This window comes from Atractosteus spatula, chromosome 18 (assembly GCF_055471065.1).
Source record: "Atractosteus spatula isolate fAtrSpa1 chromosome 18, fAtrSpa1.hap1, whole genome shotgun sequence".
Lineage (NCBI taxonomy): Eukaryota > Metazoa > Chordata > Actinopteri > Semionotiformes > Lepisosteidae > Atractosteus > Atractosteus spatula.
In genome coordinates, this window is record NC_142723.1 from 5,617,432 (window position 1) to 5,645,009 (window position 27,578).

General features: G+C 45.3%; 1 protein-coding gene and 1 pseudogene across 1 annotated transcript in view; both read left to right on the forward strand.

Moving 5' to 3' along the window:
• The window catches only part of caskin1 (CASK interacting protein 1), a 120,441-nt gene that overhangs the window by 15,661 nt on the left and 77,202 nt on the right, over positions 1-27,578 (forward strand). The window lies entirely within an intron of this gene.
• Positions 7,374-7,492, forward strand: LOC148818457 (5S ribosomal RNA; annotated as a pseudogene).

Below are 27,578 nucleotides of genomic sequence, written 5' to 3' on the forward strand. Positions count from 1 at the left end.
AAGGATAGTTCCTAGATCTTTGTGATGATGCAGTCACTGGAAGCTGTGCAGATTGCAGTGCTGGGGCTTAATGCTGTCCAAGCAAGCCAGCTTTAACCAGGTCAAGTGTTCAGCGATGGCTGAGAGCAGTGTCCGCAGGGGTGGTACTCTAGCGAGCTCATCCTAATCTCTCTAAACCAGAGAGAGATCAGAGGATCTGCTTTCTTAATCTTTTGACCCCTGCAGGTTGAAAGACACATGACATGCGCTTAGTTTAGTCTGTATAAGGGTGTGTGTATGCATGCTTTTGTGGTGTTTTGTTTCCACACTGGTGCAAGGTTAAGTGCATAACTGCCCGTCTGTGTGGCTCATTAGCCTGGTTAGTGGATAAGCTGGGTAGATGTGCTTTGCTTTGTTTCTTAGCTAGGACGTGCTGGGAAGCCTGCACTGCTGAGCCATCCTCTATTTTGAACAGTGTTTGCACCACAGTGTTGACAGAGTCTGTGTGCACTGCGGCAGTGCTGTTGCCCTTGCTGACAACACTGCATGCTCATTGCAGGGGGCGCTGTAGCCTGGCGAGGAGAGGAAACTGATTGGCTGACTCAGACTCACCTGGCCCTGCCAGGTCACCACTGCCTGCCGAATCTTAGTCATAGTCAACTAAGGTCACATGGCCCCAGCTCACACTGGCCAAGTCAGAACTCAAGCAGCAGTCCAGAAGCACCCCAGTATCTTGGCTGAGCTGTTCAGGTTCAGGAGAATGTTCAGGTGTACATTCACCTCCTGAGCAGAGATGTGTCAGAGATGCCTCCAGACTTGAGTTGAAACTGTAATGTATTGTAAATGAAAAATAACGAGACTTTTAATCTTTGAAGGCAACATGAATCATGCAAGGATTATAAATGTGCAAAATTACTTCATTTCCACTCCAATCTTTCCTGGGCTCAGACAAACTGCGGAAATATTTAAAATAAATGCTGTGCTCATATCCCTGTGCTTTATTACTCGACTTATGAAAATTGCTACGTCTGCCCTATATTTCTGTGCAGCCGAGAGCGCAGTGCAGGGTCGTGATGTTCAGTAAGAAAGAAATCTTTCACCCCGTGAGGAGGAAACGGCTGCTTACTTTCCTTCCTGAGAGTCATTGTCTAATCGCAGTAGTTGCCGGGTGCTTCTCTTCTGTTAAGGATTAATTATTTACACACCCACATTAGTCGTTTTTTTTCCATATGGGCCTCCCTCTCACTGTGAATTGTCCTCAGTTTGCTTCAGTCTGCATTACTGTGATGACTTTGACTCTGTTCTCCTTTTAGATCAAATAAGCCCGAACGAAGCTGGTAGATTTTAACTTCACACTAAAGGGAGAAAAGTTAATGGCAGTTATGCCACCAGCATTCCTGGATGATTTCTGGAAGCCACAACATTGCCACAGGTGATCATATCCGAACACCCTCAGGTTGGTTTTTAAGTTCGCCCCACACTTAATCACCAATCAATCATCTATTATAATATATAATACACCCTTACACTCATATAGTGTATTTCTGGACACTCCACTCAAAGCACTTTACGGGTAATGGGGACTCCCCTCCACCACCATCAATGTGTAGCACCTGCCTTGGTCAATCTTCCAATTAACTATCTGGGTTTTTCTACAAAATCCCAGAAATGCCACTAGAATAGTGACATTTGACCTTTTTCTGGAAGTGACACACACTCAGCTCTGTTCCAAGAGACACGTCAGCCGGAAAACCAGAAAACCCCCAAAGATTCCGAGACCCGAAAGCCTGAGACCAGAGACCTGGAACCTGAAACCCTGTCAAACCAGTACCGTTCCAGTGGTGTCTTCCCACAACCGCCTGCCAGTCCCCCCCCCCCCCCCCGTAACTCCATCCCATCCCCATTGTCCTTCGGCTGTCTCCGGCGAGTTCCTCGGAGTTGGAACCTCGGCTTCCTTTGCCGACTGCCAAAAGCCACCGAGCCCCTGCAGCTGGATTCCCGCCTGTCAGTAACCGCAGCTGTCAGCTTCAACGAGCCGGGGGCAACACTTAGTTCCAGTGGAGTTCCTCAAGGGAGGACGCAGAGAGCCCATGGGAAAGGACCCCTAGATGTCTCTTTCTACACAGTGTGGGGCTTTTCACTGCATCTTCCTTCAGCTGTTAAATGCAAGCAGAAAAGACTTTGTAATCAACATTTAGCAGGGATGATGGCAACCAAATCATCCTCCCTCTCTGCTACTCTTTCTCCTGTTCCTCCATGATGTCCCTTCCCCTAAGGCTTTCAAAAATAAGCTTCTCTCCTCTTCACATTCATTTTCTTTCACCTCCCTTCTCCACCTCATCTCCACCCTTGCAGCTGCTCCTTGATTACTTTAACTCTTGCCCTCAGCCAAGCGCGTCAAGCTAAAAACTCTTTTTCACAATAAACATTCATGGAGCATTTTCTGACTGGGTTTTGTTATTCCTCGCAACCTGTGCTTTGGTCTCATCTGTCCAGTTGTTTATCCAGTTGACGGGGCAGCTCGGTTCAGGGCGTGATCCAGACACGATCTATGTTTTACAGAGCTGCTGAGATCACCATGCTGGCAGCATGGATGGTGATCAGTGGGAATCAGCACGTATGGGGTCAGATATAGGAGCTGGAGGATAAAGAGGACCTTCATTGCCCAGCTCAAACACCCGGGCTGACCTGTACTCAGGCAAGCTAGACCTGTGCTCCATAACATTCAACACACAGTGCATGATCTCAGAGTAGAAGATGAACTTGAGCATGTTTCACTGTGATCAGCATGTAATTGCCAGTGTATTTAATGTCTGAGTTTAAATAAAGCTATGAATGTGAAGGCAATTACTAAACAGCAATTTCTGCTATATTTACTAAAAGCAGGCTCTGTGATATGTCTAAAAAAATCCTTGACTCAGTTCTTGCATCTAAATAGCTTTCTTTCATTTTACTACACCAGCTGATCTCTATTAGTAATCACTGATCAACCATTGAAAAGCCTCATTTAATATTGCCTGTATGTGTTTTAATCTTCTCTCCTGGTGTTCTTCTCATGATTGAAAACCAATCCATCTGTCTCTAATTATAGATGCAATCTTGTAGTGCTGTGTTCCTTTTAATAGCACTGAATATTTATTATTGGAAAAGAAAAATGGTGTAAAAGATTTTTTTAAACATAGAGTCCGAGCCCCACTGGATTTCAGTAATGCCCAGTCATATGCAGAATGAAATCCTAATTTTCTGGGGGTTTTTTTCTTTGTTGACCAGTGTTTCGTGAATAATGAACTCATTGAATAACAATTCTTTCTGCTCTACTTCTTTCACAGACCTACTGAGTTTATTTCCAAATTCCCACTTGGTCATGAAACAGAAAACAGGGCTGTTGCAGAGATCGCTGCAAATCCAAATGACTACCACCACGTTCTGTGCCTGTTTGCCCACCGGTACACTTGCTGCATATGCACAAGAGCATTCCTAGTCACAGGTGCACAAAGAAAGTATTGCAAACTCACAATGTCGTATAAAAAGGAAAACGAAATGCACTTTCAAAACAAAAGCTGGAACATACACCCAGATAATCGCAGATCTGGAAACTATGAGGAGCTAGTGAGGTGGAATGTTGGACCTTCAGCCTTGTGTTGATTGATATCATCCAGTCCTGTCCTTATTAGCAAGCTCTGTGCCAAAGTGAGAGCACAGTGAAGTCATGGTAAATCGCAGAGAGTGTGTTCCAGATTGTGTGGGTGGAGCAGGGTGGCGGATTGGATAAAAATGCAGGAAAGAGGCATGATTTGCATTGGAGAGCTGACGGGCTCTCCTGCCACCTACCATGCTTGAAAGGAAAGGGTGGACCTGGCTGTCTCTAAGAGGAGCAAAGCAGAGTGACAACGTAGCCCTCAGCCCCTTAATGAGGGACAGGTCTGGCCTGGCCTCTTGGGCTGGGAGGAGCAGGGAGAGAGGAGACCGCAGTGGGTCCCAATCCTGCTAACCGTCACACCTGTTGGTTTGCATTCCCTGCATTAGATAATGGAAGCTTTAATTGATCTGAGAAATTGCGCGGTTGGAACATGTGCATTTTGTGTGGGGATTGTCTTTGCAAACTTGGTTGAAGCCCCGACACGTTTAAGAGCTGAGGAAAGAAAACACAGTTTAAAGTAATTAAAAGCTCACGGAGGGTTTGATTGTGGAACTGAGGGCTCAGCTGGAACAAGAACGACCAGGTGTGGGTGTCACCAGGACCAGGATAGGGAACCACTGCTGTACAGCTTGAAAGAGTGGCCCGGGTGAATGCTTGCTTGTAGACGTGGTACTGACTGGGGTGTTGGGGCTTGAACTGCACCCCCTGTCAGATTTTCATTCTGCACTCCGTGTTCCCCAATACCAGTATTATAACATTCACAATCTAAACTGGCATGCAACCACATTCCATTTTCCTAGCTCCTTTCTCTTCTTCTTCCAAAACACCTAGCTCATGCTGAATTCTATGCAACTTAGTCTTCCGTTAAGTAGATACAAGAACACGTGTGTTGTATTGTTTTTCCTTAGAGCCAGAGAACTCAGTGCTCCTGGCTGTTTTTCCATGGCGAGCACATGTGGTTTCATTTAGCAGCCTGCCAGACTTACTGTAGGTTCAGGGCTCTGTGCCCCTCTCTCTTTACCCACATCACACTCTCTCATCCCAGCACCTGCATGGAAAGTTCTTACACAAGCTTTAATTGATGAAACCCAGCACCCAGGGCATGAACGGGAACCGGGAAACAGCAGGACAGAGGAATTTCACTAGAAGATTAATTTATTTTAGGATGCCTAGTCTTCCCTTAGGAATGAGGTTTTTCTTTTCCTGGGTTCTCCTGCTATGTTGGGAATTCGTGTCTAGGTTCTGGTGCTAGGGCCTGTAATATATGTAATGATGTTTATACTTTAGTCAGTTTTTGAATGTCAGCATTATGCACAGGAGCCATAAGCTCAGCTGAGCCCGACTTCTCTTCCGTTTATAGACGTACGCCTTGCCACCACAGGGCTGTGCCTGAACGGCACTCATCAAATGAATGGCAAGTAACTGCCCATTACACATTACTGAGCACACTGCCCCTGATGGTGTTAATGAGTCCGCAGCATGGCATAGCTGGAGGCTGGTGTCTCAAGAACATAAAGATGGCGCAATCAGACCGTCGTCCTGGCAGGAAGCGGGCATCTGAGATGAGAGCAGCCCTCCCGTGCAGAGAGAGAGAGATGAAAGTTTCCCTGCTCCCAGGTTCACAGTGTGGCCCCCCGACTCCCCACCCCCCTTCACATTGCCCTGAGGTCTGAGGTCCTGCAGAATGAAAGGGCTTCTGTTCCAGTCAGTCCACCTTACCGTTCTCCGGAGCTGGAGAAAATCAGAGCCTGTATTATGGCACAGACGGGTATTATCATAGCGTCCCGGTTTTATTTCATAGTCACCATCTCCGGCAATGCCTTCGACCCCGGATAATTCTTATTCCAGCCCTATGCTGTATTGCGAAAGAGCTCTTTTCCCTGGCTCCAGCTCTGGGCCGGCACTTCCCCTGGACCTCCAGGACCCCAGCCTGACACAGTCTGTGAAGCTGGCAGTGTGTGCTCTCCCAGGACAAACTGGCAGCGTGCGGAAACCTCCTTTCTAGCACCTGGGGGCAGACCCGCCCCATCATAAAAGGGGGGGGAGTTCATAACTGAGTGCAACGCAAATACAATAAAACTATGGATAAATTATAACTGTGTAAAGTTAATGATAATAAAGCAGAAAGATGGTTTGCTGACGAATGCCACGATTGTATATTAAAATACTAATGTGTGGAAGTAGGGACCTCACACATAAATAGACCCCCCCCCCCCCCCAACCTTGGGCAGAAAATGGAATAGTCCAGCTCCTCTTGAATGTGACCCAGATTCTGTGCAAGGTCAGTGTCAGTGCCAGTTTGTCTTGGGAGACTGAGGAATGAGAGTGCTGATCTGTACACTTTCTGACAACAAATGTCTCTGCGCTGGTGTAATTGCTTCTTAACAATTAGACTTCTGTTCAGCTTGCAGTGATCAGGCCGATATACAATTATATTGCACAGTGTAGTAAAGAAAAGAAATTCCAGTGCAATTCTATAATGTATAGCATGGTGCACTCCAATCCAAATTAAGCCATGAAGGGGACCTATACAATACCCAACAGCAGAGAGGAAAGAATGGCTGGAATGTCATATCAGGGCTCAGGACAGTGTGTGCACATAGTGCACACAGTAGCACATAGTTATCAGTGCTGCCGCTGCAAACAAAGTAACAGGAAAGCACAGCAAGATCAGCTAGGACTTTTGCTTTCATATCCAGCTGTGCAATGGATCGTTCAAAGCAGATGCTCAGAAAAACCGTTAAAAAAAAAATCTCTTTTTCATACGTGTTGTGGGAGAAGACGGCAACAGAGGATTTGAATTATCCTTGAGAAAACAGTCGCAAAATCTGGTCAATCTCTGACCTTAGCAATCCTTCCAGCCTTTCATTTCCACCTTGCGCGGCTCTCTCTGTGTGGCAACATATTACAGTAACTCAAGACAGAGAGAGAAACAAGGCCTTTCATGCTGGCAATTGAGATCAATAAGCCAATACTATCATGAAGAGATTTCCTTCCACTTGGGACATCACGGATTTGGCTTTATTTGCTTTGCCTTTTCATCTTAACAATGTGTTTTCCACGCCAGTGTAATGTTTGAGGTGGGAGCTGTAGCACTGTACTGTAAAGTCAGAGGCCTGTTACTCTGTCAGCCTGGGAGGTTATTACACTCATGTGTTTCTATTTATACTGGCACTATGCTATTGTGTAAATGGCGAGGTCTCAGATAATGCTATTGATTTTTCTGGGGAAGCTCCGCTCTTTCGCTATGATATTACACACCATGATCCGACCAGCAGGATTAGGGCAGGTGCTGGATCGCTTGGCCAGCCAGAGCCGCAGTCAGAGGGATCGATGAAAAGGTGGTCTGCCCTGCCAGCATTGAACCGTGTCGCTTTTAAACATTATATTGAAGTTACCGAAAACACAATGAGAAAAAGCTCCTGAACTTGAATCTGCTTCAGTCGGAGATTCCTTTCTGGGGAATCAAATGAGTTACAGTGAAACGATTAAGTAGTAGCACAGAAAGGGCATGCTTGGCGGTTGTTGCTCAAACACGCTTTTTTTTGTAAAGGATGTAAAGGATATGCAGGAACAGCTCCTGCACTCTAGGACAATCCCCTGCAGAAACCAACATGCATCATCTGCTGTCTGGGAAGTACTGCAGATCTGTACTTCTTCAGATTCGGGAAGGACACAACTGTGATCCTGCAAAAGTCGTTTAGGAAGAAAACAAAGTTTAACACGGTGTTTGTGTGGAAAGGTCAGTGGTGAGGGTGGAGGACACACCACACTGAACACGCCCGATCTGGTCTGATCTCGGAAGCTCAGCAGGGTCGGGCCTGGTTAGTACTTGGATGGGAGACCGCCTGGGAATACCAGGTGCTGTAAACTTAGGGCAGTGCGGTGGCTCCGAAGGTTACCAGTTCGAATCTCACGGCCGGCAGAGGAATCCTACTCCGTTGGGGCCCCTGAGCAAGGCCCTTAACCCCAACTGCTCCAGGGGCGCCGTATAAATGGCTGACCCTGCGCTCTGACCCCCAGCTTCTCTCCCTGTCTGTGTGTCTCATGGAGAGCAAGTTGGGGTATGCAAAAAGGCAAATTCCTAATGCAAGAAATTGTGTGTGGCCAATAAAGTGATCTTATGTTAGGAGATGCTGTTTTAATAAAGCGTGCTGTGCACTGGATCCTGGGCCATCGTACAGTGTAGCAGAGCACAGGGGCAGATCACTATGTCACAAGTGTGGCCGATTTAACAACAGTGACAGTTCTTTGAGCACAGGGCCATTTGCCGGCTCATTCGCAGGCGTGGATAATTGAAGCCAATTAGCGATAGTTCAGGCTCTTTCCACTCCTCAGTGGGAAGAGCACAATCATTTGGCAAGAGGCTGCCTTGGGAGAGTGATCCCTAGCCAAGCAAGTTAATCAAATGGGGGGGGGGGGGCTGACAGAGGGAATGTGGACTGCAGAAGAGATCTCTGCACTGCGCTAATGCCACCCTTGCAGGCAGTGCCCTTCTGAGGATTCCTAACAGTTGCTGTATTATGTCATGTGTGAAGAGCAAGCATCTAGTTAATGCTGAAATAAAGTGGTTTAAGTTTGGTTTTTATATATTTTTTAAATCCCGTTTTCGTCTGATGTGTCTCATGATGTCTCGCCTGATTTCAAGTGATAGTTTATCTGAAGTGGAAGGGTCGCTCAGCTTGAATGATCTGTCTGGTCTTTTTTTATCCTGCTCCTGGCAAGTCCAGGCCTCACCCCAGCCAGTAGGGAGGTTTCTGTGTGTTTTTAGCCTCATATTAGCTACCTCTGACAATTGGGAAATAAACCACTGCCCACTAAGCTTATCAGTTGAAAATGAGCAATGAGTTAATTGGGAAGGATGCTTGCTAGACTCTGATTTACATGGTTTTAATAGTATGATTTTAATAGTATTCTGCAGTATGACCTCACCTTGAGAGACTTACATTATAACTTTACTGTGTCCTGTCTGATGAATATTCCAAGATATTAGATATGTTTTATCTTCACACAGAATTTGTCAGTACTATGCTTTGTTTCCACAAACACAATGAGTCATTTATCACTGCAGCTGTAATTTTGAATAAGAGGAGTCTGTGAGAAACTAAAGAGTCTTGTGGATATGCTTCAGCACACCTTCAGCTCAGCACACCAGGTACAGAGATTACATCCCCAGTACACAAGTCTGGGCAGACAGACACTGAGTACATCTTCCCATGCACAGCATTCATTCCCAGAGTGCTCGAGCATGTCCAGCATGTGTGAGCGTGCCTACCGCGTGGGCGTGCCCACTGTGTGTGAGTGTGCCCAGTGTGTGAGCGTGCCCAGTGTGTGAGTGTGCCCAGCACAACTGAGCATGTCCACCGTGTGTGAGCGTGCCCAGTGCATGTGTGAGTGTGCCCAGTGTGTGTGAGCTTGCCCAGTGCGTGTGAGCGTGCCCAGTATGCATAAGCATGCCCAGTGCATGTGTGAGTGAGCCCAGTGCATGTGTGAGCGTGCCCAGTGTGTGTCAGTGCGTGAACATGATTTATAATGGGTAAAGACAATCAGATCTATCTGCTTGTTTGTTCTCCGTCTTCATCCTTTGAGCATCTAATTCTGTGCTGAAGTTCATGAGGCAGTTGAGACACAAATAGCCATTGTTACTCTAATGCATTGAAATAGATTTTCAGACTATCATTTTACCATTAACTGGGCTGTGTGCATGGATGGATCCTTACAGATGGCATTGGTGATAGATAATATTACTGTAGGCTTGTGTAACGCCATAGCAGTCACTCCAGCTCATCCCTTCTTCTGATTCTCTTGGCCGTCGGTGCATTTTGGAGAGGGAGCGACTCTCCAGGGCTCTTTACAGACACAAACTATAACCCTACTGTCTAGGACACTATGCTCTGGTTTCACTCTGATGGCACTTACTGGTGTTAAGGCTAACCTATAGACCTCCCCACTTTTTTTTCCTGACACATTGTCTGTTTCTTTTAGTGATCTGAAGCGTCCTACCGGATGAAGAGCTTTCTGCATGTAAAAATATCTGCCACTTTCTGCAGCAGACCACTTTCAGAAAATGCGTCTGAAATTCTCCAAAGTATGCAAAAGAATATGAATGCAAAGGATCAGCCACTGTTCATCTAGACCTATCTGGAGAGAGGAAAACCTGATTTGGTCAGTTTCATGTCCATTTTTATGGGTAGAGAAAAGGAGCTGCCAGTTCTGCTGGCAGCAGAGAGTGCATTGTCCTTAGGTGGATGTGTATGGGGCGTGTGGCCAAAATTCTGCTGTGTTAAAACCGACTGAAATCGGCACCCAAGCCTGGTTTGGAATCACATTGGTGCTACTCTAGGAGGGTCTCTCCCTTCTTCTGTCCTGCAGAGCTGAGGGACGGTTGGTCTGTCTGAGTCGTGTGGTTTCTATCTGAAGAGCCAAGGTGGGATAATTGAAGTATTAGGAACAAAGAAAGGTCAATGTCTTGCTGACAAGTAGAAAGGAGAAACGCAACGTTTCGGCAGTGGAGCCTGCTTCAGGGTGCACCCGAAATTGCAATGTTTCTCCCTTCTACTTTTTAGTGTGGAATTAAAACGTTACTGACTCTTTTGCAGCCTATGCACACTGACGCAGTTCCCCACTTGAACATAATTAGCATTATGCAATTTAGAGAGGATAGGCACATGAGAGGGCTATAAATAAATCTCTTCCCTGCCGACATCGTCACTAACTTAGAATGCAACAACGCGCTGCGTTTGAGACCGGGAGTGGCAGAATGTGAACAGGAGTCACAATCTTGCACAGTCGACTCCGGTAAAACGGCCCGCAGGGATCTGACTGTGCAGTGAAGCAGGGCTTGCCGAACTGACCATCCTCCAGCCTGTCGGTGAGAATCACTCAGCACAGCCGCAAAGGAGGGGCAGCCACACGCTAACCGAGAGGAGAGGGATTTCGATGGTTTGAGTTGGCTTTTCTACGTCAGCCTGCGTTTTGTTAGATCAGCCTATTAGTCTGCCAATGGGATCAGCTCTGACCAAGGTTTCCGAATCTTAGTTGTGGGTTTAATACAGATAGCCAGATAGCCGCAGTGCTGATAGGTAATTCAGCCCAGCCTATTATATGCCCCTGTGGGTCGAAAGATGAAGTGTCACCTGCTTGTATAATGCAATTAGTGCTGCTAATTGGAGTGTAACGTGGTGAGAGATGCAACAAGCAGAGTGTGAATTATCTACACCCATTATCAAAGAGCATAAGAGGGGGCGCAGCTTTGTAAGAAAACAGTGCTGGATACAAATGAGTTTACAATGGTGTTATTCTGCCATGAGAAGACAGCGGAATGGAAACAGCTTAGGTATAATGAGATTCTTTAGTGTGAAAGGAATAGATTTTTTTTAACACCAAAAATAAGTGGCAGGTGATCGTGCTTTCATATGAAATACTCTTTCTGGGAAAGAAACGCAGTTGCCAGGTGTCCAAATTAATTTATGGACTCACAGACAGCGGCCTTCTGCCGCTGTTGTCAGCTCTGTGTCACTCACTCCTTCAGTGGAAAGTGGCTGTGAAAATCAAGCAATGAAAAAAAAACAACCACCTGTATTATATAAAACAGGTAGTTATTGTGAATGATTAATGATTGCAGCATCCTAACTATACTTTATTACAGAGTAACTACAGTGCAATGCATGCTGTTGTAATTGTGCGTTTATATGCACTATTCCGAACTGATCTTGACATTAGTAATTTGTAGCACTGGAAGTTTATACGAGCTCCATAGTTATAGGTATTGCAAGGTAGAGTGTTTTCACCCGAAAATATTAACCACAGTCATTTTGTCAGGTTGATGCAGTTATGCGATTCTCAAAGCTGCCTTTAATTTATTATAGCTGCTGGCAATGGATCGAGAGCTTGTCGGAGCAGTGCCTGGTGTTTCATCCAGTCTTATCAGACTTGCTGGGCAGTGACCATGCTGCCTTTAATAAAAAAAAGTGATACACCCCAGTATTAAATGGGAGTTAGATCATTGTTGATATTTGCTTGGACAATGCTTCAAATCCTCTTTCTGACAAATTTAAAACAATAAAAGTATTTAGTCAGGCTTTTGTTTTCCGGTGAAATGTGGAGAACAAGATAAGGTGTTTTTTTTTCCCTCCCACTCTGTGAGGAATGAACCTGTTTCTGCCTGAGACTCTGAGGCTGTATCAGCAGGCTCTTGGGATCCCCTGGATTATGAGATGACACTCCTTCTGTCCTCTCTTCTGGGGTCGTGAGGCTGCGCTCGTCTGCTCTTTGACATTGTTCTGCTAACACTGCTGCTGTGCAGGAAGAGCTATGCAGCAGATCTGACAGGAGTCGCATCTGCCCTGCACAGTGTCTGAGATGGGAGTAATAAATTTTGCTGCGGTGGTTTTGGAGACGGTTTTGTGAGCCTATTTTAAGATTACATAAAAAAGATGGACGGAATGATACAGATAGAGAGCTGCTTCCAGCTGGCCTGTTGTCAAGTCTGCGTAGCTATTTGAGTGCTATAATGCATCTGAAATGTACAAGTTAAAAATGCTGCGTTATCTGACATAAGGAATTACACAATGTAGTCCCAAGAACTAAATTACATTTTTTTGCGTGCTGTAAATGACTGAGCCAGATGTGTGTAGAGTATAAATACAGATCTTTCATTTTTAATAATAGAAACTTAAGAACATAAGAAAGGTTGCATATGAGAGGAGTCCATGAGCCTGTTTGGCAGTTAATTGATCCGAGAAGTACACAAGTACCTTGTGTTCTCACTTTTAAATACCCTTCCATTTTAAATACCTGATTTTACACCTTCAGCGCAGCTACACATTGAGTCCTGATATCTACTGTAACTCACTGTGTATGAGAACTGTGAGAGGCGGTGGCATCAGACCTGTTTTAACAATTTGCTTGTCCATCTCTTGTCCTCAGGCTTTTGGAAACTGAAGTCATGAGTTAAATTGCTGGACTTGTAGAAGCAGCTACTAGGATCCCTTCAGATTGATGTGTGAGGTTTAATGGTGCCAATGCCACACCACTGAGAGGCATGATTTCATGTTTTTAATTAAGTGTTTTGGGTTCATAGTTCATGAGTTCAAGATAAACCAGTGAGGAGCTCCAGACCTTACTGATCTGTTCCAAGCACTGAGGCAAAGACACACCAGGACACGTTACTGTCATTGGAAATGGCTCCTGCTTTGGTACAAATAGCGGTTTGCTGCCACCCTGCTGCCTCTTAGATAGGACAGTGTTCCTTGAGGGCAGTTAGCTGCACAGAGCAGAAAGCGGAGGAACAGCAGTGTGTTCTATGGTCTGGCTGCAAATGAATCGGTTTTCTGAGAGCTCACTGAAAAGACATTCCCAGCGGTCTCTGTCCGGAGATTAGAAGCCTGGATGGACGCCACATTTCTGCAGCTCTGCCAGTAGAGCTGTGCTGGGTAAAGTACAGTGGGCTCAGGAGGTTCACAGTGCCTGCTGCTTCTCCCTGCTGCCTTATAAGGTGCCTGCGGATCTGGAGCCAGTGTCTGCGGCAGAGCTGCAGTAATGCCCTCCCAAATAAGGATGGGAGCTGTGAAAATCAGAGGGGAAAAGAGCAGCAGCAGCACGAAATCCAGGAGAGCCCATTTCAAGCACCAGGCACTGTCCCAGCAAAGCGACTCACCCAGGAGAAAACCTCTCATTTCTGTCTCCTGCAGTCCAATGGGATCACACCAGTCTGCCCAAGTTTGTATTAGTGCATGAGGGCACAGGTGGAACACACGTTAACCCAGACAGTTTAAATATCATCTGTCCAATGCAAAGTATTTATTAAGGTGCCTTTATTAGTCTTCGTTACTATTCTTGGACAGGAACTGCATTTCCACCCCTGGGATCATTTAGGAATCCCTTGCCCATGAAGGAATACAGAGGAGTTATTCGAAATATGACGTAAGTTATTTACCACAAACCAGTCGGTACTGTAGGCTCTAGGAAAGTGCAACTTGCCTTGATCTAGTGTAGCTGCAATTACCTGTCAGGAAAGCAGATACACTAACAGATAAATCTCTGGCACTTCGAGCAATGGTCTGGGTCCAGCACTGCATTACTGGGGTTTCAACACTAATGTGTTAATAGAAAGTGTGAAGGCTTTGCTCTGAAATAGATGTCTGCCTGCAGTGGTGCTGACCTGCTTGTTCTAGCATACTGGAGAACTGCATTAAGTGGAAGTGTCGACATTCACTGTAGAACTCCCTCCTCCGGAATGAATAAATAGTGTCTGTTCAATCACTGCAGTAATGAGTGATTGCATGGCTGCTCTAAATTACCACAGAGCTGTTGAAATGTCAGGGGTCTGGTAAATAGAAGAATAAATACAATCAATAATAATTCCACTGCAGGGACAACTGGAGACCTTTCTCTGCCCTGGTGTGCAGCAGCCCGTGTAAGTTGTGTGTAATGCTCATTTCCACATCACCTGGCCTGTCCCCCCAGTAAGTGCAGCAGAGCTTCTGGCTGGAGCCTCAGTGGTTGTAGAGCCCAAAAGCAACTCAGCCAGCCCTCAGCAGTTTGCCGTCAGTGAAGCTGCTCAGGTTCGTAAACAAACCCTCGTTATGAAAAGCATCTGTGGACTTGGTTTTGATTCTTTTCGGTTATTTGCTGAACACATTCACTGTGCCCGGACTTGTGCGGTGCGAGCTGTGTGTGTGAGGATAGACGATAATGAGACACGGCTCTTGGAATTTCTTTCTTTAGAGTATTGTTTTTTCTAAAAAACAATATTTCCTTTACAAATCACCCTGCATTTTAATAGATTGGTAGCTGATTTATTTTTTAAAATAATTTTGCCCAAATTTCAGATAAAACCCATTAATTATAGACAGACGGCGTGTCCATGCTGGACTGAATATATCTTTTGCTCGCTGTGAACCAGGATCTGCACCATATGAGATTTAGAAAAAGAACAAAACAGACTATAGGTCATAATGTCCATTTTTTTAGGAATGCACTTCAGTGAGGGAAATTAAAGTAACATCAGTCTGAAATGTATTGTCCATGCGCCTGTTTGTCATTTGTGCCTATTTGTTTTCTCTGCTGTTACTGGGCACAGCTGCACGAGTTAGCATTCCAATACACGTGTTGTATATGGCAAATAAAAAATCTTGAATCTTGAATCTTGAGAGCTGTACTTTAACACTGAGACCCTGCCTTACCAGCAGCTTCAGTGTCAGACAGCTCAACAGCTGCTCATAGGTTGTTGTGTGTCGTCTTCCCTGCAACACACACAGCCTGCTACTGAATGCATGTTCACTGCTTAGCTGTGTAATGACTCGGCCCACCACCTGTGTCTATAGTCCAGCTCTAACTCTGGTAATATTGCTGTGCCTGTACACTGCGGGGCTGAACTCTTTACTGCAGACACAGGGTAACAGCAAAAAAGTCCATTCTATAGCTGTCTGATCCCAATTCGGGATTTATGTGTTTTCAAAAACGCACGCGATACTTGTGAGGGTGGAACTGAATTGGTGCCCTTCTCTCAAGGCTGGAAATACAAACAGTTCAGGATTTGCATGAGAGACGGAAGAACTGAGCAACATTACTAGCTGTGGAATACTGCCAGACTAGTGCCCGAAAGGACCACGCTGAAATAAAATTCAAGTAACATAAAATGGTAATAAAGAAACACGATGCTGGTGTTTACATTGTAATCGTTACTGTAAATGTTAGCATTTTGAGAGAATTGTTCATGCTACAGTCCTGTCCTGCGGGTGCCATTAGCAGTCCTCTGATGAGGCCCTAATGAGTACCTAACGACGGTGGGGCTGTGGCCCTGAGAAAAGCTGTGTGTTCTCAGCAAAGCAGTCTTCTGCAGTCCTGGAAGGGTACGCTAACAGATGTCTTCACCCGTTGTCAACCTGAGCAACAGATGAAAACGTAGCATAAATTATACAGGTGCCTCTCTTTTTCAGTTTTCTCGGTGCTGATTCGAGTGGCCTGCGGGCAGGCCGTCTCTGTGGGATCAGCTCGTGACGAGGCTCTTCTCGGACACGATGGGCATCAGGGTTGGGGGCGACGCAAGCGGACACTCTTTAGTTCTCTAGGGCGGAGCGTCGGAGCCTTCCCGGTATGGCGCGGAGGCCAGGAAGGAGAAAAGCTCTCCAGGCCCAGTGGGTGGCACAGGGGAGAGGGGCGTGTCTCGGGTGACTTGGTCCTTCAGCTCCGTGGGTACCCTCCTCCTTCCTGCCCTCCCATGGGGCAGTTGCAGGAGACAAGCTGTTCCACTGCCACGTTTTCTTTTCTGGTTCAACAAACTTCAAATGAGGAGACTCTGTTCCCTAGTGCTCTCTTTTATGTGGATGTTGTTTATTTTTTTCTTGTCCATGACGTGCTCTACGAGATCAGCACTCTTCATCCACAGTCCCTCAGTGTATATCAATCTGCAAACTTAATTATTGGCACCTTTTACCTTCACCAGGTTTATTTACTCATTTCTTTAGGATAAGACATAATAAATGAATTCTACTTCTCACTGATACCTCTCCTATGTACTGTATATGTTGAAGGTTCACTCTAACACATGGGAGTTCCAATGATTTATTGAATTAGCTCATTTAAGTGGTGCCAGTGCTGTTGTCTGCCATCGTGGATGTGCGCATGCATTTTAAAATAAGAAATAACACTTACTCCATTTGAATCGGATTGAGTTGTGGGAAGACACTGTTATGTGTGTTTCATTGCTTTAGAAGTAATTAAGAATCCCAATTGGAATGAAGTCATGACTTGATCAGTGTTCTCTTCATTGGTTGGCAGACAACTCCTAGCAAGGTCACCCTGTTGGATATTTGGAGGAAGCTTGCAGGCATTTATCAAAGCATGTATCTCAGGTTTTTCAAAGCTCTGCCTCTTCAATGGAAAAATTGCAGCAGTTACGAGTCCAAGATATTGATGTGTCCCTTAGATCTCCCTGACGCCTCCTGTCTGTTTGCAGAGTCTGGTGCTCAGCGTAGATGCCAAGTGGTAGCTTTCTGCCGTGACTTATAATTAGAAACCCCTTTTAATCAGCTCCCCTTGTTTGAAAACTAAACGACGTTTAATGAACAGGAGCAGGCTGTCTTCCTCTCTGCACCAGACGAATAGGAGTAGTTGTGGATAGAGCACGTGTCACTTTGCAAACAGTGTGCCATGCCTTCGCTGGCCAGACAGACACTTGGGCTCGAAACACAGGGACTGGAGGAGAGAGTTATCACCTCACTTTCAAAGGCTCAGAAAGTGTGCTTTGAAGTCCCGCATCAAGGCTTTGCCAGCAAGCCTCTTAGCTTTTCAAAGGCAAATAAAATTTAAAAAGAAAAGCAACAGCGAAGAGAAAAAAAACAGCTCAGTTTTCTCTGCTTCCTCCTCCGTAGATTGCTCACTACTGTGTGGTCGAACTGCTTTATTTTTTTGTCTCACTGGTAAACAACTGTTCCACTGCAAGACTGCGGAATTGTCTTTTTCAGGCTTTGGGGGGGGTGCAAAGATGATTGTTTTTGTTTGGGGCGACCTCTTGAAATGTCTTTTAACAGATTGTGGTCGCTTCTGGGTGTATTTGTGAAGCCGTTTAGATGCACAGCATTTTGGGGATACATTCGTGAGCTGTTGTTGTTTTTTGTGCTCATTCTGCGTGAGTGAGCGCGAAAGGGCCCATGTGCAGTTTTCAGTCTCTGCTCCCCATGTTGCAGAGTCTTTGAGGAGGGAAGAAAGGATGACGAGCCTACCTGGAGATCATTGGAACAGTTCACTACACTTATATTGGTGGCCTCAAGCCGTTTAAATCAGACACTGGCAGGCATCCCCAGGGGATCCTGGGAGGGGACAGCAGGATGCACAGAGAGTAGTGGCCCCTAGTCTGTGCTCTCTTTTAAGATCTGCGTAGCTTGTAGCAGAAACCTTTCGTTAGTCTCTTCTTGAGATCCCCACATCAACTCACAGTGATGGCGAGTACTAAGTTACTAAAAAATATTTGACAGAACAAGTTGATTATTAACATAGCCTTAAATTATGATTTAATTATTAGGGGATTATTAGGAATTATTAGGGGGCATCTTTGCTGTTTTTTTGAACTCTTGAAGGAAAATCCAAAGGAAGCAGCTGCAGGAGGAGATGTCGAGAATTGTCTTGTTGTTGTGCGGTGATGGTGCAGTAGCCCTGGTACAATTGGATAAAAAAAGCCATCTGGAGCAGCAGTTGTGGTCTGTTTTAAAGACAGAAAAAAAAACTCCTGGAATAAATGTGACTGTGGCTGTGTCCAAAACAGCGGTTATGTTATCCAGCCCCCTCTTTAAAATCAAAAATATCCCATGCCCTCAAGCACTCCACAAAAGGTATATTCAAGCTGACTCTGTGTTAAAAGAAAAAAGGACCTGCTCCATTGTAGCCACGGAAATCTCTTATCTTCTGGAGATAGAATTCATGCATAGTACTCTTAAGGATTCCATCAGGGATGATGGAGAAGTTGCATCCTCTGTTCAGTGCTATCGGAGGCTGATTGACAGCCTTTGAGCTGTATCGATCTGCACATCGCAAGGTCAACGAGCACGGCTTTTTTCACAAAATGGTTTTCTACAGCACGGAAATGTTTGTCTCAAGGCTAATGAGTCACTATCTCAGAGCTGGATCGTCTGTAAAAAACACGCACCGGGGTGTACGAGGCCTTTGAATGATGCACAGAAGTCATGTTCAGTCATCTTGTACTGTAGTTCATCCTTTTTTGAAAGAGCAGTTATGTAATGCTGCAAAAGATCTTTTATTTCTCCTTTTTTTTGTGAGGGGAAAAGGAAAAACTGCCATCCGGCGCTCTGCATTGAGAAAGCAATCTTTTAAACAAAGGCAGGGCAGATGTACTTTGAGATCTAGTGCTATTAGATACCTCGCGAAGAAGTTACAAATCAGACGGCAGTGAATAGGGCCTGTTCTTACGGTCTTCTGGTAAAGCATTAAACTGGTATTCAGATTAGAATGACCTGACAATGAAGCTATAACTCTTTCTTATAAACCTTTTTTGCTTGTGCTGCTGTAGGAGATTTCTTGTTTAGTTTCTGGAGCCCTCAAGAACCGAATCTCTTTCCATTGAGGAGTCAGTTCTAGAGAGCATATTGACATGGAACAATTCTTAAGCAGTTCCTGATTCTGCAACAACCTGGGCCACATTGTATTAATAAAAACAGGGCTTTTTCCTGTATTCTGATGCTAAGCACAACTCCGATTGCAACTTCTAGCGTTCTAATAAACAGCTGGATGAGATCCTCAAAACAATTAACTACCAGCTATCAAGAAGATGAGCCCAATGAACTCCTTTCATCTTTAACTTTTTGCAACAGATCTGCTTTATGTTGTAGATAACATATGTTAGAGACTTCTCCACCACAAAAAGAACCACCCACTCTGAAAAGCCAACACTAGTTAGCCCTGTGAATCCCTTTATATACCCAACTAAGTCTGGCTTATCCCATGTGAGAATGTGGCTCTCAGCCTTCATCAATTTTCCAATTAATTAACTAATTCACCATATGTGACTATCTACACAATAGAGGCCTAAATGACCTTCAGTGGCAGGTCAATTGAAGCTACTGGATTAATTACTGCTGGCCAGCCACACCATTTTGTGTTCAATCATATGTACAATTCATTGCATAGGTGGTGCAGGTTTTGTGCTCTGCTTCAATAACAAAAAAAATCTAGTATCTAGTAATGCTTAGAATAGCTGATTCAATTGATTGAAAAGGTTTCCTTCTCTACATGTACATCATATACATTAAACTGTATGGGAAATGTGTGTCTTATGGTGGTATGTATTCATTCCTTCCTAACCCAGTGATTGTTTTAAAGTGTGAGGTACTATTGGGAGATAGGGATCAATCATTACAATTCTCACAGACAATTCTGTGTGAAAATATACATGCGGAGGCTGTAATAATAAAGTACAGTATACAGTTTTCCACTGTATATCACTGTATGTTTTCCATGTTTTATGTGATATGTCTTTAAACAAACCAATTCACTTTACCAGTTATCATGGGACAAGAGATGCAAAGCATTTTGTCTCATTAGTCCCTCGAGAACAGCTTACAGGTGTACAGGTACTGGTCAGTAATCACTGAGCCTACTTAAATTTGCCTTGAGGTCCTGCAGTTCATCACTAGATGTGTATCTGCTTGCATGTGTGTTTTCACAAGAGGTAGACAAAGACATCCTAATATCACTCTCTGAAACAGAACGGACTCGCAACATGTCTTAAGCACATCTCCAATATTTAAAAAATTAAGGTGCACAATGATGAACATCACATGCCCGACAATCAGTGGTAAACTTGGGTGAACGTGGATCTTCTCAGGACGTTATGGCAGCTTTTTAAACAGGAGATCACGATCGTGGCTCAACAAGTAAATATTCTCTGAGGCATCCAGACTAAGACACACGTGAATATGCAGATGTTTGTTCGCGTCTTCAGTCTTAAAACCTAACCTAACTTTGTTTGTACTGCAAAAATAATAAAATTATTTTAAAAGCATTTGGGTTTGTTTTTTTACAGGGCCTGTACTGCACATCAGCACCTCACTAACTCATTGCATTAGATGTGTACTTTTCTGTGCTTTAGACTGACGTTTTCTGCTGTTTTTACGTCATTTTTTTTGCCACAGCTGCAGGCTGGGCCTGGCTCTCATTAGGATTTCCCCTGCACTTCACGTTGCCCTGCTGTTTTTGTCCTGATCTGACAGCAGACGCTAACGAGGGTGGGGTTTGTAAAGAACGCCTGGCACGTATGATCAGGTTGTGTGCCTGTGAGATGTGAACACTAGAGCAGCACTGTGCGCGCGCTGTGGACAAGCTGTCTCTCTCAGCTCTTACAGAATATGCCAGTGCGTACAGGGCTGAGTGGGAAGAGGCATCAGATCAGAACGGGTTTGTTCCAGCTGATGGCTGTGGGGCAGGGAGATGTCGGAGCAGAGGCGGAAATTAACAGATGCAGGGAGGTTGTCCCATCGGACGCCCTCGTTGTGTGTTCTGTAATAATCCGTTTTGATAATCTGGCTCTGTATGTCATATTAAAGCTCCCAAATTGTTTACCAGGAACACACGGAGCCTTATCCAGCGCACAGACTAAAGTGGCATTCAGCTGAAGCCTCATTTTATCTCATTGCTGCCGAGGGCCGAGGAGCATTTCTTTTTTGATCCGTTAAAGAAATCTTTAGCGGGTCGTGCGCGGGCAGAGAGGGAGCAGCTTATTCACGGCGAGGACTTCGGGGGACAGCCCCTTCGCCAAGACTGATGCGCTCCTCAGAAGCGCTTTTTAATGGGAAGTTTAAACATTCCTCCACCGGCAGATCCAAGGGGATTGCCCTCTTGAACGCGTTTATGAAATATTCAGCTTTCTTTTAATAGGAGTTAATCGTGATCGATGATGACATCCCTGCCGTTTCTCCCTGCTATACAAGGGATTAGTGCAGAACAGACTATCCAGTAAGATTGCTCATCACTTCTTCACTGCTGCTTGACTTTGCCCAAAGACAGCCTGGGCTCAAGGGGAGTTTCAAAGGCTATTCTAAGAACCGGTTTCTAGGTATGTCCATAAGGATCGCTCATCTGATTAGAGCGCTCCTCTGTGAGTGGCACTCTACCACGTCGGTGATATATCTGTAACTAAAGCCGTATGATTCCATCAAACCTCAGATAAAGGAAGAGGCCTGTCTCTAGGACTGTACAACACCGATACAAGATATGGCACCCAGTCCAGCCCCTTGCAGCTTGAACCCGCATCAGCAAGAGCTCGTCTCCCCTTTGCAGTCAGCATGGACTTTATGCGTGGTTTCTTCCTTCTTCTCTTGATTCTGTATCTCAAGCCTGGCATAGCCAATATTGTCAATGCCTTTTTATATTTATACAGGGCTGTTTTCCATCCATGAATGTGTAGAATCCTTTAAAATTCTAAGGGCCTCTCAAAGGACTCTCATATGATGATTTGTAGAGTGGGGTGGCATAGTGGCTCAATGGTTAGCATTACTGCTTCTCGGTGCTGGGGTGCTGGATTTAATTTTTGGAGTGCAATCTGCATGGAGTCTGTTTCTTTTCCCCCATGTTATATAAGTTTAAGGAATTATTAATTATTATTATGTTCTCCCACCTTCCTCCAGGTGCTCCAGTTTGCCCCCACAGTTCAAAGACATACTGGTTGACATGCTATTGACTTCTGGGAAAATCAGCCCTGCTGTAAGTGTGTATGTGCTGTGTCTGTGTGCCCCACGATGGACTGGCGTCCCTTCCAGGGTGTGTCCTGCCTTGCACCCATTGCTTGCTGGGATAGGCTCCAGCTCCCCTCCGGCCCTGTATTGGATAAAGAGGCTTGAATGGATGGATGGATAGAAGTTTTGTGGCACGGTTTTCAAAAACGTGAAATGCGTATTTCGATAAAGCATTTACTTCTAAGAGTTGTCATTTTATTTCGGTGCTAACAGCCATAATGACCCGATGACGTTGATCAGCAAGCTGCAGTCAGCCAATGATGATTTAGCGCCCAGTGGGGTGTGAAATACTTGTAATCTTCCTGTAATTCTTTGATCAATGCTCCCTAATTAACAGTGCCTGGCTTGAGGAAGCCTATTGATTCTGCTGCGGTTGTCAGGGCGGTGTGGCGCAAGGCCATGTGCTGGAGCCCGGCGTGCTGTAATGAGAGTATGGATCAGCAGTCCTGGAGTTACAGGGCTTTCCAGCAGGAGCCCCATAAAACATGCCATCTCGCAGCTTTTCTTCAGCAGTGAGAAAAATCATTACCTCTGATCGCATGGAGCTACATCAAGTGCAGTTCGACTAGCATGTGTTAGCCAGGAGAACAGGCGCTCAGGGAACACACAGAAAAATGCAATCAGCATCCTAATAAGAACGGTGGCAGTCTGAAGAGGCCACTTTGGAAACTGTATCTTCTGATCGCACAAGATTGTAGGCGATTTACAACAACGTCTTGCAGTGAGGATATGCATGTCTTTGCCACCTTTTTCGGTTGTGCAGTACCCTGCGCCTTTGTAATCTTCGTCTGTGACAATAGACATGACTCTATTCTTCTCCTAGGGCCTTTTGTGGCCACATCAGTCAGCAGAATCTCTGAGGAGCAGCTCAGTCCAGGAGTGACCCTTGGGTTTAAATGCACAGCAGATTAAGGCAGCGCAGAGCAAAGACATGTAAAGCAATAAGAACTGAAAAGGCCTTAAGCCAGTATGAGAGAGTCTTGAACGGAACACCTATTGATACCACTGTATCCTGGCTATAGGATAATCATCTGCCAATACGTGCTGTGTTTTCTCTAGTTATATGAAAACAGTGCAGCATTGTAGGAAATGAATCTTGGATTTCTGGAGTCAAGCGCTTAAACCTGGAGGTTACAGCCTACTAAAACGCATGGACAAAAGCACACTAATTGATTCTCCCTCTGATTCACACATTGTATTGAGTTACATTTGTCTGAATCTGAATCATAGCCTTTCTCCTCTTACCGTGGTTATGCTGTAAATGTGGAGATAATCCTTGCACCATCCACAGAGCAATTACAAAGCTCCATACCAGCCAGAGATGGAGGTTGAGAGGGCAGGGGAGATTTGTGTGCTTGATATAATAGGCACTACGAGAAATTGATGTCCGAATGTTTGAACGTACAGTATAGGATTAATGGTGCAGTCCCTGGTTCTTACAAACGGGTTTTTACAGTACGTTGCGAACAGCTAGGCTATAAAATTCAACATCTGGAAATAAAACCAAAGCAGCAATGATTGTTGTCCTGCCTTCCTGCTTCTGGTAACTACGGCTCAGTTATTTAAGTAATAATACGTTTCCTTAGGGAAGCTGTTCCACCCAGAGCGGTTTCAGAATAGTATTGTTTTCATGTGGCCTGTTTCCCTGATGCGTTTCTCGCTGCACTGGGTCAAGCTGCAGGTCATCGGTTAAGAGGAGCTGCTGAAAGTTTCTCGTGCTAGATCTTTCCCTTTTCACAGCGCTTCACAGCCCCAGCGGGTACATCTGGCAGAAATTTCCAATGCCCTGGCACGCCTGTGCTCACAGCATGTCAGGAAGCCTGAATGACCCAAGCCAACGTTGAGCCTGGGCCATCAGTCACATGTTGTGCTGTTACTGTCACACAGTGCAATGCAGGAGGATTCTGGACTGTGGAAATGCTGCTGTGTTGTACAGTTTCTATGCATCTGTCTCGGATCTGTCCTGAGGATAAGGTTAATTATTAAGTGACAACTCTGTACATGCATTAGGCTTCTGGTACTCCACTAAGAGAAAGATTAAGATCTTAAGATGATTTCCCCAGGGCACAACAATGCAGGCCTCTTGGTTAAAGAGTGTGTTTTAAGGCAGCTTTCTTACCAGTTCAGCGGGAGCCTTGACTCTGTGTTTGGAGTTGTGGATGCTGTCGTGTGCTGTACGCTTGGAAATAAGTTTGCCTGGATCTGACCGGGTCAATGGGAGAGTAGTAAACAAACTCTTCCCCGTACAAAGTCCGTTTGGCATTTCGGGTAGTTTTCCCCAAGATGACACCTGGCTGCAGTGTAAACAGCTGGTCGTTTCATGGAAAAAAAAAGCTTGTTCCACCGACATGGGACATAAAAATTCCTCCATCGCGCTGTGTGAATTTGCCTCAACACATCGTGAGAAAGTCCCGGCGCTGTTAGATTTCGTGTCTCTGGCTGCGTGCCGAGGCCTGGTCCCGATCCTCACAGGAGCAGGGCCACCTCACTCCCTCCCTCTGCAGCTACAGCTTTAATATGCATGTTTCCCGTGTTTCTGTCGCTGGTGCGCACATGATGTAAGCTGACAGGCCACACTGCTCCGGGTTGACGAAAGGAGAGGATTCCAGGTCAGGCTGAGAAAAAAAAAGCACTCAAATGAAGAGACAGAGCGTACAGCCGCTCTCCTTGATATCCTGCTCATCTCTGAGGAATATGTAAGTGCTTACACAGGCACAGAATACAGGAAAATATAAAACAGTCATTGTTTTTGTTATTTTACTGTGTGTAAACTTGATTTGTAACTCCAAAATTAACATTTTATTCTGTGCTTTACTGTGTGAGGAAATTTTCGAAGCAAAGAGATTTTTTTTTGGAGCCGGTAACTGATGAGGAGCATTGAGTCTGAACAGGATTTAAACAATTGAGTCACCACCTTTCTGTCTTTTTATCTGTAGAATGGACAGTTGTGCCCCAGCCTACACTGTGAAATCAGTCTCCTCACTGTGGCCTTCATATTGTAACCATGGTGACTGCCTCCCATAGCAACCCAAGGTGGTATAGTGTTGGCTGTTTTCTTGTGTGTTGAAATGATAGATGGATCTAGCTTGAGGTCTTTTTTTTTTTCTATCCAGTGCAGCCAGGTGTCATATATCTTTGGGAAACAAATTTGAATTTACCTCTGACAGTCATTATAACAAGGAATCTGCCTGCCACAGTGTTGCATGATGGAGAAAGGGGATGCAGCATTCATAACAAAGCAAAGAACTTTCCTGTGTCCTCATCTCAGGGGCTAGGGCTAGGTTTAAGAGCCATTATTAATAGAAATGATAAATCATTTTCCCCTCTGCGTCCTTTGCCTTATTTTTGATGAGATCAGATTGCAGCCAGGGGTGTGTTAAATCCATTCGTGCATGTTAAAGGGAGCTATGGAGATTTTGATTTGCTATAGACATCGTTCCACAGGGCGCTGACAAATTCCAAGTCAAGTCCATTTCGTTTCCAGTCTGAATGGTGTCCAGCGTGAGCCCTGACTGGGAAGCCTACAGTGCATGAAAGCAGGCCGGCTGTAATTCAAGCTGTGTCGGTGTCAGGGCACTGGAGCCTCACTGCTGACTCACAGGGGTGTGTTTGTGGGTTTTTATGGCTCCTAACAGATGTGTTTACAAGTGGAGTCCAGTGAGCCGCAGTACACATGCAGCAACAGTGAGCCCTGGACTCACTTACGATCAGAATCTGGGCTCCAGCCAGCCTGAGAGTTACTTCCTGGCTGGTGTAGGGTTCAATTTCAACAGCTATAAATACCACTACAAGCGCAGGGGAGCATCCGAAACAGTCGACAGTGTGCGCCCACGGACTGGGCTCAGTTCACACACACTCCCTCCCCTGATCCTGCCCAGACACTGAAGGAAAACAAATAAGGCTATGAATTTATCGCTCGGGCAGAAGAAGCAGGGAACCATTTCCGTGTAAAAGATGGATAGATTTTGCTCGCCGGGGGAGAGAGTGACCAGCGAAGGACAGCATGTCTCCCACATCAGTGCAATCCATTGTGGCCCAGGAGGATATACGCAGTACTTCCCCATCACATGCATGCTTGTATACTTCTATCAACCCACGCTTACACAGACAGACGCACACACTCGCCCACTGTGGTTAATGTGCTCATCATGGATCGAGCTAATACAGATGCAGTATTATACTATTATACTGTTGCTCTTGTCGTTATTATTCATTTCTTTGGCTGTTGTGTTTTGCATTGTGTTTTACAGTTCATAACACAGCTGCATTAGACCTATGAATGGCATGCTTGCAGACAAAAGATACATTGCAAAGTGTCACTGTGCACATGCCCAATGCAAAGAGGTGAAGCCTACTGTATATATGGTGAAAAATACTGTTTGGGCCCCATAGCACTAAATTAAATGAATATAGGCCCAAAACATTCTAAGCTACATTAAAGATTAAAGATTGCTCAGAAGCAATACATCTGTGAACTGCAGCAGAGAAGGGACACCCCAAAGGGAGCTACCCCAAATTGGTATGATGGGCTGAAACACTCTCGCCCCAGGGGTCTCTCCAGGCTTGCAGCTGCTGCACAAGGCAGCCTGCTGAGCCTTTCTCACTGCCATGATAATGAGTGTCCCTGCGCTGTGCATGAGACCTTACAGGAAATAGAGAGCATGCTATCTCTAAGGGGTCCTTTCTGTATCCTCTGCCCTGTACATGGACACCTGTCTTGTACAGGACTCAATACAGCTCTGGTGAACAACAGGGAGAATATAAGAAGGGTAAAGCAACCATTGTTCCATACTCCCACAGCCCTTTGGATAAGGAAGTGCCTCATGTTCTTGGTTTTAAATGCATTTCCGCCCCGTTTACACTTGTTTCCACTGGATCATGTTTCACGGTTTCACTCTGAAGATCTCTGCTGGGTTGACTTTGTCTGTGCCTTTAAGGATTTTGAATGCATGTGTCCAGCACCCTCATGGACATCTGTGATCAAGGCTAAAAAGGTAGAGATCTTCCAGCCTGTGAGTGCAGCGCATAAAGTCCCAGAATGGATCTGGTTTCGGTTCCCTGAACTGATTCCAGATCAGAAAGATGTTACTTTTTATAATGTTGTGAACACAATTGTATACAATATTCTAAATGACAGAACTGCAGTGTGAGGAGAGGGAACAGAGTACCATTCTCAAAGCAGTCATCTTCTGATGATTATTGTCTTTAACAGATGACACAGACTGCGCAAGGACTTTGCCCATATATAGCGTACAACCACTTCATTTCATATCACACTTACAGTCATTACATTTCACCACACAAACAAGCATGTTGACTGTTAGAAATAACTGACATATGCCCCCACATGACGCAGTCTATGTTGCTGGAGAAGAAAAACTGTGACCAAAATAACTGGATCTCGCTTTTAGAGCTCTGCATCATTTGCCAGGAGGAAGAAACGAAATTAAAATGAGAGCCGAGTCATCAACTCATCAACTAGATTGGCGGAGCGGTGGCTGAGGATCTGCGCCTGTGGCTAGAAAGTTGCCAGTTCAAATCCCGCAGCTGGCGGAAGAATCCTACTCTGTTGGGCCCCTGAGCAAGGCCCTTAACCCCAACTGCTCCAGGGGTGCCGTACAATGGCAGACCCTGCGCTCTGACCTCAAGCTTCTCTCCCTGTCTGTGTGTCTCATGGAGAGCAAGCTGGGGTATGTGAAAAGATCATTCCT